The sequence below is a fragment of the Pinus tabuliformis genome, chromosome 4_1 (assembly GCF_031772625.1).
Source record: "Pinus tabuliformis cultivar Carrire ecotype Pingquan chromosome 4_1, CPIR1, whole genome shotgun sequence".
NCBI lineage: Eukaryota > Viridiplantae > Streptophyta > Pinopsida > Pinales > Pinaceae > Pinus > Pinus tabuliformis.
In genome coordinates this window covers 215,896,871-215,911,813 of record NC_142303.1, presented here as the reverse complement: position 1 = coordinate 215,911,813, position 14,943 = coordinate 215,896,871, and the positions used below count along the sequence as shown (strand labels likewise).

Genomic DNA, 14,943 nt, shown 5'->3' with positions numbered 1-14,943 from the left:
GGTATCTTTGATATATGATCTATGTATCTTCCCAGGCAGCCGATGCAGGGTTATACTTGTCGCACTGGACCTTAACTTGGTCTACCAAGCGGTTTCTGAGTTGTCAAACCCTACGTTCCAGTTTACGTAATGGTTCGTCCGAAATGGTTCCCTCGTCTGATACCTGCAGTTCCTTCCATTGAAGGTTATGATATTTGTCAGCTATGTAATTTCTTAATACAGATACATGAAATACATTATGAACTTTATGCAAGTGGGGTGGCAGTGCAAGACGATAGGTGACAGGTCCAACTTTTTCCAGAACTTTGAATGGCCCAATAAATCGGGGTGACAACTTTGTCCCTTTTCCAAATTGGATAATGCTTTTGTTTGGTCTGATGCAGATGAAAACCTGATCCCCTACTTCATAGTTTCTATCTGTCCTGTTGTTGGGCACTACGATGACTCCTAAAAATCAACTTAATCCTACCTTCATTAATTTTGTCAACCTGGGATTCGTCTTTTATTTCAAGGTTGTCGGCGCAGTCTATGCAAGGATAGAATTCTAGATTATAAAGGTTTGCAAGGCTATTGCTATGAAAGAATCACAGGAAATACTAAATCTTATCCAATCGTTATAGAAGTAAATTGTTCATAACAACAAATGTCTTACTTTCTACTACTAGAGTTTCAAGATTCATAAAAGAGATCTATCCTAGCTCACCAATCACTTTATCTATTTTAGAATGCTCAAATTACATGCATAAAGAAAATTACTTAATTCATACTACTATTATGAAATCTTTGCTTTTTTGAAGTAATTCACGAAATTCACATAATCAAACCTTTAAGCTTATGTAACTAATTCATGTGATTCAATCAACAATTTAAGGAAATATACAACAGAATTATAAAGCATAAAGTTCAATCAATCATCTGCTATGAAAAAGGAACAACTAATAACACAACCAATATCTGTATAGCGAATAACCAGATGGTAATGATACAAAATAGACAATAGATCCTCCAGGGACTAGGCCCAAGGTCTCCGGAAGCACTGCCTTGAGGAAATTCAATGCAAGAAAACTAAAACAAAGTCTTTAGTGATTTCATTAATATCAAAATGATTTACAGAATAATCCGTGTTCACAATTTCACAATAAAGTAGAAGAAGTAAAGTTCCATCTTTGTTTCCTCCTTACTTCAGTCATATATATTACATCAAAATACTAATAATGGAGCTATCCTGAGAATCGAAAGATTCTCAGGATTGCTCATCCTAACTATAAGATCCTTGAATAGTAATTAACATCTCCTTCAACTATCCTTCTCGATCATGTGCGTGCCTTGAGCTGACTTTGCCATAAATAAGGTAACGGCCTGTTCATGCTTAAACGCTCTGCATTTGTCTGAGGGAACAACAATTATTAATTGGATCATTTTGCACACCAATTTACTTAAATTAAAGCTCTATGGTATCTAAAATACTTAAATTAACAACAATACCATTAACTGATTTTCATTACCCTTTTCTTCCCGAATTATTGCAAACTAAAGATAAAATTCTTGAAAAACATAATATTAACTAAGAAAATAAAGAGAAGAATCATACCATTTCCATGGCCCAACATCACCCCCCAACTTACCTTCTTGAATGTCCTCATGCAAAGAGATGATTGACATGTAACATAGTTAAGGAATAAGGTGGATAGGGGGATTCACCATAACACTGAAATCTGTTTTTGTTCTGGATTACTTTGAAGGCCTCAGTTTCTTCTCTTTCAGAAAGATCATATTCAGCACGATAATCCTCTGGAGGATACCAGATGATGGGGCACCTGTATCTACATCCAATCCATGTAGGACCTTCGGACAAAACCAAGTTACCATAACGTTTCATTTGATCAGCTGTTGCTTGAAAATTTCTGTAATTAAAGGGTTCTCTGTTCTTAACCTCATTATGGGATACTTTCCATCTTAGCTTTGCTGCTTGGAGAGCTTCTTCTTTAATGTCCTCAAAATATTCAAGACTTGTTCGAAGGGTATTATTATGAATAGGGCCCAAAGCAGAGACGACTCCATCTCGTTCCATGAACTATTTATGTTTCACAAGAGTTCGCAGGGGACTCGTGGGTTCACCCCTAACCCAGAGATCTAGGCCAGACTCTCTCTTTTGGAATACATTATAAGCCTTAGACCATTTAATCTGATTTCTAGCAAAAGATATGAAGGCTTGGAATTGAACATCTCCAATAAAAGGACTGGGATTTTCATCCCTTTGTTCTTCCAAAAAGAAGTTATGCATATACAATTCACATAAAAAGTACTTTACATCATCATCTTGCTCTCGAAAGCATTTGATAAAATCAGAAACAGTACCAAACTCAAAAGGTTGCCCAGATCGTACAACTTTGACTTTCAACAACAAATTGACATGGCATAGTTCTTCGCTGGGGATCTGCAAGATAAGGCATCAGAATAGATAAAGCATATATTTTTGATTTGCTCCAAAACTTTTTGAAGCTGTCCTTGTATTTCCTCTTTTCCTCTCTGAAATCAACATAGGTTTCATCTTCTATGGCAGACAATGCCTTGAATTTCTATAATAACTCCTGGTGCTCTGCCCAGGGCACTGCTTCGCCTTGATATCGTTTCAGGGTTTGTTGATGCTTTTCCAACTCTTTATTCAGTATTTGAATAGTGGCATCCTTAATCAAATGAGAGTAGGGGGTACAACTTCGATTTGTGTAGCTCTATTGATGGTCACCAGTAAGTCTGTTTGACTAGCTACTTCAGCTGTGGCCACAAAAAAATTAAGATCTGTTTGTGTTTCTATAGAATTAGTGAAGATTTCTTCAGTTTGGGTTTCTGCAGAGTTAAGAAAATTTTCACTTTGAACTCCAACTGTCTTAGTTTTTGTTTTCTTTTTATAGTACCTTCTAGAGTTTTTCAACCATTTCCTAAGCTGTTATATTATTTTTCGTAATTTCTTATTTTCTCGTTTTAACAACTTTATTCTCTGATTGTTTTTCCCTTCCATTCTTCTAGTAGATTTTATAGTGGATGAAGAAGGAACAACAGTGACATTTTCATCAACAGGAAAAGTCACAAATTCTTCAGAATCCTTATCAACTGAGATTGTGGCAATTGAGTCATCTTTGGACTTCTGTTTTTCATGGGACGACAAGATGGTCGCTTCCATGGAAGAGCCTGGTTCTTTCACAGTTTCAACGGACTCCCCTGATTGTTCCTGGCAATGCATGCTTTCAAGATTTTCTGAAGATGGTAATATTTCTGTATCATTGGAATTGGGAGTGGTGGTGGAGAAATTAGTAGAGGTTTGCTCAGGTTGGTTCTCAAAACAACCCACATCTCCTTCAATAGTGAAAAGTGTCCCCATATTCTCCAAAACTTGAGCTATCTCTTCTTCACAGATTTGAGGTGAATTATCCTGCTGTTTTGCAGGGGATTCTTGAGACAATTCTCTCTCTGATGCATGTTCAATAGAACTTATGGGCTAGCTTGCTCTGGCCAATTTGTCAGACCTTCTTCGCTTAGTAGGCAAAGATACTAAGACAAAAGCTAATCTCTTCTCAACTCTAGTTAGGTTTTGTAATGTTGGGGTTTGACCTTGTTCTTAACTGGAATTTTCTTCCTCTGGCTGAGTACTTTCTACTTCAGCTTGGGTATTTTTTGTTTCGGGTTGAACATTTTCTACTCCATGCTGAGCATTTTCTGTTTCAGGCTGAGCGTTTTATACTTCATGCGTTTCTTCTAGAGATGGTAGTTCATTAGGTCCCATGAAGTTATCCCAAGTTAACTGTGACTCTCTTAATTCTCTAATGACTACCAATTTAATCAAATAGTGATGACTAACTGCAGAATTGGGGTCCTTAATTCTACCAAGTCTACCAGCAATGTCATGCAAGAGAAAATTTAAAAAGAAAGGCAGATTTATGACTACCTTATGTTTTAATGCTGCTAGCAATTTGAGGTGTCGAGGTCTTACCACATCATGGTGGCCATCACACGTAATATACCTCTGGACTACTTCTGCTAGCTCCCTCCATGGTTTTCTGAATGAAGCAGGTTGAAAACCTTTGCCTTTACGGGCCAATTCTTCACCAAGGTCTATAAATAATTCCATAGCGTTTTGAAGTACAGTGTGCTTATCTATCCTTTTTTCTCCCTCTGTGGGAAGACCTGTGACCTACGCCAGAATTGTCTCATTGACTCTTATTTGCTTGCCTTTGACTGTCGTGACTTCATTTCTCAAATTCTGCAAAAATTCTGAAGCAATAGCATTGTCGAATCCCTGCAGTCGAGTAAAGTATTCGGCCCAACCTACTCGCTCTAGGATCCTTCGGGCTTACTCAGTAACCTGTAGTAGAGTAGGTTCATTTCGGATAGGCTTACCACCCACACTTGCTAATTCAGAAAATTGCTGCAGTGACTGTATACTGAGCTGTTTAAACTTTAAACCAAAAATCCCAGCATGTCAAAATAGTATCATTCAATATACTTATGTGTGGGGGATTATCATAATAATTGTGAATTTTTGTTGATTGTGCCCAATCATATTACGCTTGTGCCTAGTCATATCACCCTTGTGCCCAGTCATATCACGCATGTGATATTTCCTACCTCCAATAGGAGAAAGGTCGACCACGACCTTTAAGATTATGGGAAGTTAAATTCATACGGAGGCATTTATTAGCGTGAAGGGAAATGGTCAAATCATACGCAGCCAAATGGAAAGATGATAAGGTGCAGTAAATGCGCGGATTACTGTTATGCAAAAATCGTCGTGAAATTAAAAGCATAGTAATGAAAGATATCTTTATCATGGCTAAAAAGTTCTTTTTGTAAAACGATTATCTTGGGCAACGGAAAAAAAAAAAAATCTAGCAAAATACCTTTATAACTAATAATGCTTATCACGGAGGTTCGAAAGACTTATGATTTGTTCATATAATAGTAGATGTACCACCTCTAGTTGTTTTAGGAAGAAAATATACATACTAGTAGTGGTGATGTCTTGTCAGAGAAAAATGAATCTAATGACATAGTAATGATATGGCAATTCAAGTTATACTCCAATACCACAGGCAGAGCCACTGCTGCCAGCAGGCGTCCATAGCCTCGACAGGGTTGCCTTTTAACCCCTTGATGAGCCAGTGTCCTTATGAAAAATGTAACATGTTATTATTTAAATGATTTTCTCAAAAAGGCCATTGTTTTGGCATGGTGACCAGGTAACAACAATGCCACTCACTAGATCATAACAAAGTGAACAAGCGGCTCGTGATGAGACCTCTTGTCCTTTTGACAATAGTGTCAAAGGCCATTACCCTGGTTTGGTGGCCATAATTGGAATGTCACTTGTGTTAATGTCTTATGATCGTGGTGGGCTGGCTCGTGATGAGACCCCCCATCCTTATGAGAAAATCTAGCTTTAAGTAGTATTTTTTTTAGAATTGTTCTTTTTATTATTAAGGGTGGCTCATCAACTCCTTAAGAGTTAGGGATGGTGTAAGGAGTATTAAAAAATGCCAAATAAAGTATGTCTTAGTCCTTCATTATGTTTAAAGAAAATCACCATTTGAGTATATAAGAAAAGATAAAACTACTATGGTGGTAAAAAATTATGAAATTTTTTATGATAATTTCGAAAAATTCGGATATAAAGCAAATATTCAAATTGATAGGATATGCCAGATGAGAAAAATATGTTCTTCATAGGGTAATGAATAAGATATCATACTTGACACCATGATAAAATAAAGATCAATGCTTTTAAATTCACATCGGAGTTTGCATTTAAGAGTAACAACTGTATACAAAGAAAAAATAGCCATGCGCAAAGGGAACGACAATTGTTTCAAAGGGAACAACGTCCAAGATGAAAGGAACAACAACTGGAATTTAAGGAACTGCAATCGTAATAGGTCAGTATTCATGTCCAAAGAACTGTAAACACGATAATCGGGAATGGCATACAGTTGTTTATTAAAGGAACAACAACCGTAACAAAGGGAACAACAACTGTAACAAAGGGAACATCAACTGTAATAAAAGGAAAAACAACTGTAACAAAGGGAACAACAATTGTTTCAAAAAATGTCGCTAGGTCAAAGGGAGATGAGGAAGCTTTTCTTTAAAGGAGAGAACAACATCTTTGCTGTAAAGGAACAACAAGTGTGTTGTAAAGGAACAACAGTTGTGCTATAACGGAACAACAACTATGCTGTAAAGGAACAACAACTGTGCTGTAAAGGGACACCAGCTGTGCCCAAAATTTCAGCAAGTTTTTTTAGATCAATTATCCCTCCCTTTTTCCTTAGTCGAAGGGGAAGAAAAAAAAATAAAGAAAGAAAAAAGGAGAAAAAAACTTAACCAAATTCTAGAAAATATATACATTATGTACAATATGGTAAAAAAAATAAGATTTCACAGAGATGAAGCTATTGGGTTACCACCCCAGTCAGCTATAATTTGAAAAGTAGGATCACTACTTATCTTGTGGTAGAAAGACTCCTTTGTGAGCAGCTGGTGGTAGAGGCGTAGTTGGTGTCCATTTAATAGAAAAGAGGTACCAGACCTGTCAATGGTGGTTAAAGCTATGGTACCATTATCATGAACTTCTTTAATTTCATAAGGTCCGAGCTATCTCGTTTGCAATTTTCCTGGAAAATCCTAGAATCTAGAATCATATAATAACGCCCAGTCGCCTTTTCGAAATGATTTATTTTTGATAAACCGGTCATGCCATTTAGCTCTTTGCTGCTGAATAATGGCCATGCGTTCAAGAGCAAATATGCGTGCTTCATCTAAATCATTGAGCTGCTGTAGGCGTCGTGTTTGTGCCTCTGTAAAATCCTGTCCAATTTCTTGTGCAATTTTAAGAGTCTTTATTTCGAATTCAATTGGAAAAATTGGTTCTTTGCCAAAGACAAGCTGATATGGTGAGTGTCTAGTAGTGTTGTGCCATGTCGTCCGATAGGCTCACAAAGCTTCCGGAAGCTTGGTTGCCCAATTTCGACGATTCGCGGATATTGTTTTAGTCAAGATTGCTTCTAGGACTTTGTTGTGAAAACTTCTGAATCTACACATTAGAAATCCTACTAGAATCACTGGTTTATCATCTCCTACTTGTTTTTACATTCAACAAGTTATTTAATTATTAAACACCGATGAAAACACTATTGCAGACTACACATACATACAGATCATGAATTGAAAATAGAACGAGACAAATACACAAGGGACACCATTATTTTTGGACAAACGTCCCAGAAAAACCCAATGCGGGAAAACTGGTGCAGCAACTCTGAGGGTTTTCTATTATTAAGCAATAGTCATGAATACAACTCTGGATGCCCTCTCAAGAATCCAGTTACAGAGATAAAAATATATTGGCAGAAACCTAAGTGAGATTACCTCAGTTCACTTGGCAAAATCTCTCTGTTCCGGCAATTGGACTGGCTGTCCCTGGCTACAACTGCGCTGCCCCTTCGCAGTAGTTGTGTGGGCTTGCGTGGAGCACACTAGGACACTGCGTCAGCACTGCGCTGCCTCCTCTGCCTCCTGGAGCTCTGACGTCAGCCTTCTCGGCTGATCTTGCTGCTCCCCAGTTGAATTTGGATTTCTGTTGGAGGGTGGCTCTACCCCAGCGCTGGAAATGTGTGGGCCCTTCCTGGCCCAACGTCAGTCTCCTTGGGTCTACGCTGCCTCCTATGACGTCTCTCTGCCTCTCTTTGCTGTGTATTCGAGGTCCTGGAGAAGATCCTCCAACCTCAACTATCCCTGCCCCTCTACGACAACAGATCACTTGTTCGATTTTTTCAACAAACCTCACCCCAGAAAAATCGAACTGACTGATCTCTCAAGTGTATCTCCAACTGACCCTCAAGCCTCCTCTTATACTTTTCTCGTTGATAAATCAACGACCAAGATTAAGTCCCTAATCAACGGCTAAGATTAAAACAGACTTGATCCTCGTCACTTAGAAGCTTCTCACCCATATTCTTATTAATACCCATTAATATTTTTATTTTCCTAAGTTTAGTCTTAGGAACACATTAAAAATATTAATTATTTAAATAACTCCTCATCTGGGTGGAATTTCTCCAAACGATTTCCGGGTCTTGGAGATCTCATGTATTCTAGCTCCTCCACAAAATTTTGGAGCTAGAGCACATCCGATGCTACCCAAAATCAACATTTGTTGGTACTTTCCACTTGTCCGTTTTCCTGGGGGTTGTATGGAGAAGTAACCCTATGCTTAATATGATAATTTTGCAGAGTGGCCAAAATTTTATGACCTGTAAATTGTGGTCCTCTATCTGTTATTACTTCTCTTGGTAATCTGTATCGCACAAAAAGTTTGAAAATAAATTTGATCACTGCTTCCTCTGTGGCTCTTGGCAAAGCTACCACTTCTACCCATTTAGTTACGTAATCAGTGCAAACCAGTATATAAACTTTTTGGTTTGATGGTGGATTAAAGGGGCCAACAAAATCCAATGCCCATCTTTCAAAAGGTTCCACCACCAATTGTGGTTGTAAGGGCATCTCATCAGCTTGGCCAGGACGACCCATTCTTTGATAGCTATCGCAGGCTTGAACATATTTCTTTGCATCCTTAAATATCGTGGGCCAGTAATAGCCCATCTGAAGAACTTTATGTTCGTTTCTGCAGTCTGCAAAGTGTCCGCCGCAGGGTTTGTCATGGCAGGCCTTCAGGATATCATAAATTTCATCTTCTCTGATGCATCTACGAATTTGTAAGTCAGAGTCAATATGAAAAAGACAATCACCAATCCAAGAGAAGCGTGCGCTACGCTGAATAATCAGTTTTCTTTCTTGTGGTGACAAATGTGCTGGCAATTTTCCTACTGCTAAGTAATTTGCCACATCAGCGTACCAAGGTGTTTTTATTGTCACAACGAATAGATGCTCGTTCGGGAACTGGTCATCTACTAATAAAGAATCATTCATTTTAGGTACTCAAGACAAGAAATCTGCAACAAGGTTCTCTTTTCCTGGTCGATCTTTGATGGTGATATCAAATTCCTGTAATAACAATAACCATCGAGTCACCCGACCATTAGTAATTGGTTTATTAGCTAAATATCTAATAACAGAGTGACCAGTGTACAAAAAAACTGGATATCCTGTTATATAATGTTGGAATTTATTAATAGCATATATAACAGCTAGAAATTCTCTCTGTCACTGTATAGTTTAATTCGACAGGAGTAAGATTTTTGCTAATGTAATAAATAGCATAAGGTTTCTTGTCTTCTTCTTGTCCAAGAACGACGCCTATGGCTGTATCCGATGCATCTGAGGAGATGTGGAAGGGTAACTCCCAGTTTGGTCCTCTTAACATTGGTGTTGTTGAAACCAGTTTCTTGAGATCTGCAAAGGCAATATCACATTTATCAGTCCATTCGAATTCAATATTGCCTGTTAAAGTATACAAAGGTGCAACTATTTTTGAAAAATGTTCTATAAATCTGCAGTAATATCCTGCATAACCAAGGAAACTACGTACCTCAGTTTGTGTGCGGGGTGTAGGTAATTTAAGGATTACCTCGATTTTCGCCGGATCCACTTGAATTCATGCAGTAGAGATATAATGTCCTAAAACTACACCTTCAGTCATCATCATATGGAATTTTTTGTTGCTTAGACATAATCTGGTTTCAATACATCGTTTAAGCACTTTTTCCAAATTTGTTAAAGCTTGGTCAAATTCATCACCGTATGGAGTGAAGTCATCCATATACAATTCAAGTCCTTCATTAATCAAATCAGAAAAAATACTCAAAATTGCTCTTTGGAATGTAGCTGGAGCGTTACATAATCCAAAAGGTAAAACTTTGTATGCGAATGTACCCCAGGGGCAGGTAAATGTAGTTTTATCTTGATCTTTCGGAGCAATCTGAATTTGATTATAGCCACTGAAACCATCTAGGAAGGAGAAAAACTTCTTCCCAGCTAAAGTATCAAGGACTTGATCTATGAAGGGAAGGGGAAAATGGTCCTTCTGGGTAGCCTTGTTGAGCTCTCTATAGTCTACACAAATTCTCCATTTCCCATTTTTCTTAGGGATGACTACTAACGGGGAGACCCACTGGCTGTCTGAGATGGGGTATATAAAGTTTACATCCAACAATTTCTGTAATTCTTGTTTCACAATATCCTTGAGGTGTGGATTTAACCTCCTCTGGGGCTGTCGAATAGCATGGGCATCTTTCTCAAGATAAATGTGATGGGTGCACAACTGCAAATCGATGCCTTTCATATCCGAATATTCCCAGGCAAAAGCTTGTTTATATTTACGGAGAATTTGGATTAATTTCTGTCGCTGTTGATTTTCCAGATTGGCATTAATATTGAGGGTTTTTCCTGGTTCAATCTCGATTGGCATACTATTATGGACAACAGTTGTGGGAATGTGATTATCGTTTGAATTCTCTAAGGGGTCTCCTTGTGCTTTGTTATTGAGTATAGCTTTTAGCATTTGGCATGTTGGATATTTTATAGCAGTTGGTTCATTAATAAAGTTATTGATTACATCATCTTCTATCTGATTTCTAAGTCCAAGGGCCTCATCTAATGTAAGAGGAGAGCACAAATTTTCTTCTAGATCTCCCTATGGGCGTAACTAGAAACTTGTAATAGGCAGACTTGGTTTAGCAGGAGGATACAAAATAAGATTTTTAACAATGTATCCTTTGGTAATCGTCATGCTGCATGTTCAACATCCTATATATGCATCTGCCGTTGCTAACCATGGTCTTCTTAATATCAAAGGATGCCCATCCAGTCTACTCCTTGGGTTAATAACTAGGAAATCCACGAGGTATTCCCAGGAGTCTACAGAGACAGTAATATCTTGCAAAGTACCTTCAAGCTTAACCACCGATCTGTCAGCGAATTCTAACAGGATTGAGGTTGGTTTTAAGGCCGTAATACCCAGAACATTGCAGGTCTCATAAGTCAAAATATTAATAGTTGATACTAGGTCTACCAATGTGTTTGGAAAGGTGCAACCTTGTATTTGAACAGTTACTACATGATTTCCTGGGTCTTCATATTTGACAAGTACTTGTTTACCTAAAATAAGATTAGATAGTGTTCCTACAATGTGAACTGTCGGTGGATCTTTTGATTTCCTCCCAAGATTTTTTCCACATAATTCTTTGATCATTTTAGCATAAATTGGAATGTCTCGTATGGCCTGGAGGGGTGGAATTTTGTAATATATCTGATCTGAAAATATATGATAAATATAAATATACCCAAGAAATAACAAGATAGAGATAGATAGAAATGCTTCTTTATTGATCAAACCCTTAAGGTAGCGCAACACCATACATTCACTTCTTAAGGAAGGAGAACACTCCACAAGCCATATGCTTGTCCATACAATATTTCTTGACACCTCTCAATGGGGAGTCTCTAGCCTCTATATAGGCTTCATACATACAATACCATGGGTCATTACCATGGTTCCTTCAATACCATCTATTTAATACAATGGGCTTATTACATGATTGCTAACTACTTGTGGTTCCTTACGTGATACAGGTTAACCACTTTATTTATTATTATGGCCCATTCCATTATTACTTATTCCCTTGGGTACCTCCCTTTGTACTCCATACTATCCCCCCTAGGTATACTACATTCCACCCCCCTTAAACATGTTTCGTCCCCGTAACGTAAGAAGAACAGAAATAATAAGATCTACTTAAAAGAGTAGTCCACTAGTACCATGCACGTGCTTCTAGCCATCCAAGAGAAAGGTGAGCCCTCGATCTAGCTGATGCCTCGCTCGCTTGAGATGGAAGTTGATCCTGGCGGCTCTTTTGTGTTGGTGTGTTGTGGGTGGATCTTCGCCTCTCTCTATTTGTCATGTGGGGGTTGTTGTCCTTGTTGCTGATTCGTTGCCATCTTGTAGGTTGTTTTCTTGTGGGGTGATGTGGGTGGTGATATGCTGAAGTTTTAACCAACGGTGTATCTTTCTTTAATTCACCACCTAATGGAGCCTGATTGGTATCTGGTACATGTTGTGGCGTCTGCTGTTGTTGCTTATCTTCCAATATTACTTCAACCACGGATTCCTCATCTGATGTATCAGTACCTGTAACATTTTCTGCTTCAGCCTCCTTGGACTCTACTTGTTTTTCTCGTACTTGGTTTGATGTTTGTGTTTGGTTGTCGACCATCAAGGGCTCATCATCTGATATGTCAGTCCCTGGAATATCTTCTGTTTTAGCCTCCTTGGACTCTACTTGTTTATTGATAGAAATATCCTGTAATGTAATTTTCTTCTTTTTATATTAGAGCTTCAGGAATTTCTTCCGCACATTAATATTGATAGTACCCACATATTCCATCCAAGAGTATCTTAAAAAAACATCCACATTAGCCATATCTTAAGCATAAAAATCAGAGTGCAATACATACTTGTCTATAGAAATCTTCAAATCTTTATAAAATTGCACCTCCTCATTATTAACCTGTGTGTGCTCCATTTGTTTTGCTGGAACTTGCAATTTTTTTATCAAATTGACATTTATAAGATTTTGCTTGCAACTAGGATTTATAGATACAATGATCTTCTCCTTTTGAATATATCCATGAACCTGTAACAAGCAGATACCAGTAGAAAATAACCCCACATGTTTCTCATTATCTTGTTTTCTAGCAAGAGACCATCCGTCTAAAACGAATTTTTCAAATTCTTCATCGGGTAGGTTGAAACACTTCTTTCTGTTAAGTAATTCCCACCATGTGGCCGCCTCATCTTTAAAATTAGCCACTACGAAAAATTTCCAATGTTTTGCCCATAATGACTTTTGTTTTTCTATGAATTCTTCAATAGTAGGACTATTATCTTTTCTTGTAAAATATAGAACCGCCATGAAAAGAAGGTTTTGAAAAAAAATCACTTACTTGGCGAAAATTTGAAATAGCCACAATTTATTCAATATTGCTCAAAATCAGTGTTGAAAATATCGGTATCGGCAAAATATCGGCGAGGGTCCAGAAAATATCTTATCGGCAATATCGACGAAAATATCGGTAAAATATCGGCAAATATCGGCAAGCATAAAAAATAATTTTTTCAAATTTTAAAATATAGCCGATATTTTCAAAATATCGCGATATTTTGCCGATATTTTCCGATATTTGTCGATATTTTGAAAATATCGCGATATTTTCAAAACAGAAAATATCGCGATATTTTCTCGGCGATATATCGTTTTGCCGAAAATATCGCGATATTTCCGAATATCGCCGATATTATCAACAGTGCTCAAAATCCCTATTATGACCTGTTTTTGGAAATGGAACAACCATTCTGCATCTTCCCATGTGATAGAAAACCCGATCTAGGCACTGGAATTTGAGATTCGCACTGCAACTGTCTCGCCGTCACAAAAATTTCCGAAAAAAAGCGCTGATTTTAAATCAACAATATCTCTCTCATCCGCACTCCGATTCGACTGATTTTTTTTTGAAATTGGGTATTTTTTCGCAAAGAACCCAAATATGCAATTAGATTCTACAAACGTTGTCTCAGAACGTATAGATCTGATATGCAAACTCGCCGCCCTGAAAATTGTTTGCAACACAACTGATTTTTAAATCAGCGATATCTCCCTCATCTGGACTCCGATTTGGCCGGTTTTTTTTCAAATTGAGTATTTTTCGCAAAAAACCCAGATCTGCAATTAGATTTTGCAAATTTTGCACCAAAACATATAGATCTGATCTGCAAACTCGCCGCCCCAAAAAATTCCTGCAAAAGTAAAAGAAAATTCCGCTTGGCCCAAGAAAGTGCTCCGATACCACTTGTTATAGATCTGATTTGAAATTATATGATAAATATAAATATACCCAAGAAATAACAAGATAGAGATAGATAGAAATGCTTCTTTATTGATCAAACCCTTAAGGTAGGGCAACACCATACATTCACTCCTTAAGGAAGGAGAACACTCCACAAGCCATATGCTTGTCCATACAATATTCCTTGACACTTCTCAATGGGGAGTCTCTAGCCTCTATATAGGCCTCATATATACAATACCATGGGTCATTACCATGGTTCCCTCAATGCCATCTATCTAATACAATGGGCTTATTACATTATTGCTAACTACTTGTGGTCCCTTACATGATACGGGTTAACCACTTTATTTATTATTATGGCCTATCCCATTATTACATTATTCCCTTGGGTACCTCCCTCTGTACCTCATACTATCCCCCCTAGGCACACTACAAATTTTTATACACAATTTTTTCAATTCCCCTACAAGATCAAAATCCTGGTTTCCTCCTTACTTCAGTCATATCTTTTACATCAAAATACTAATAATGGAGCTATCCTGAGAATCAAAAGATTCTCAGGATTGCTCATCCTAACTATACGATCCTTGAGTAGTAATTAACGTCTCCTTCAGCTATCCTTCTTGATCATGTGCGTGCCTTGAGCTGACTTTGCCATAAATAAGGTAACGACCCTGTTCATGCATAAACTCTTTGCATTTGTCCGAGGGAACAACAATTGTTAATCAGGTCATTCTGCACGTCAATTTACTTAAATTAAAGCTCTATGGTATCTAAAATACTTAAATTAACGACAATACCATTAACTGATTTTCATTGCCCTTTTCTTCTCGAATTATTGCAAACTAAAGATAAAATTCTTGAAAAACATAATATTAACTAAGAAAATAAAGAGAAGAATCATACCATTTCTATGACCCAACACTTGTGAGTATCAACATAACTCTTTGGTCTATCCTGTGCCTCTTTTAACTTTTGTCTAATTTGTTTTACTTGTTCCTCCATCTCTTGAATTAATTTTGGCCCCACTATCACCCGATCTTCTAACCTGTCCCAACTTAATGGTGTTTTGCAAGGTCTACCGTACAA

The 14,943-nt window shown here is 37.6% G+C and overlaps 1 protein-coding gene across 1 annotated transcript in view; it reads left to right on the top strand.

Moving 5' to 3' along the window:
* The window catches only part of RECQL3 (DEAD/DEAH box RNA helicase family protein), a 441,760-nt gene that overhangs the window by 146,872 nt on the left and 279,945 nt on the right, over positions 1 to 14,943 (top strand). The window lies entirely within an intron of this gene.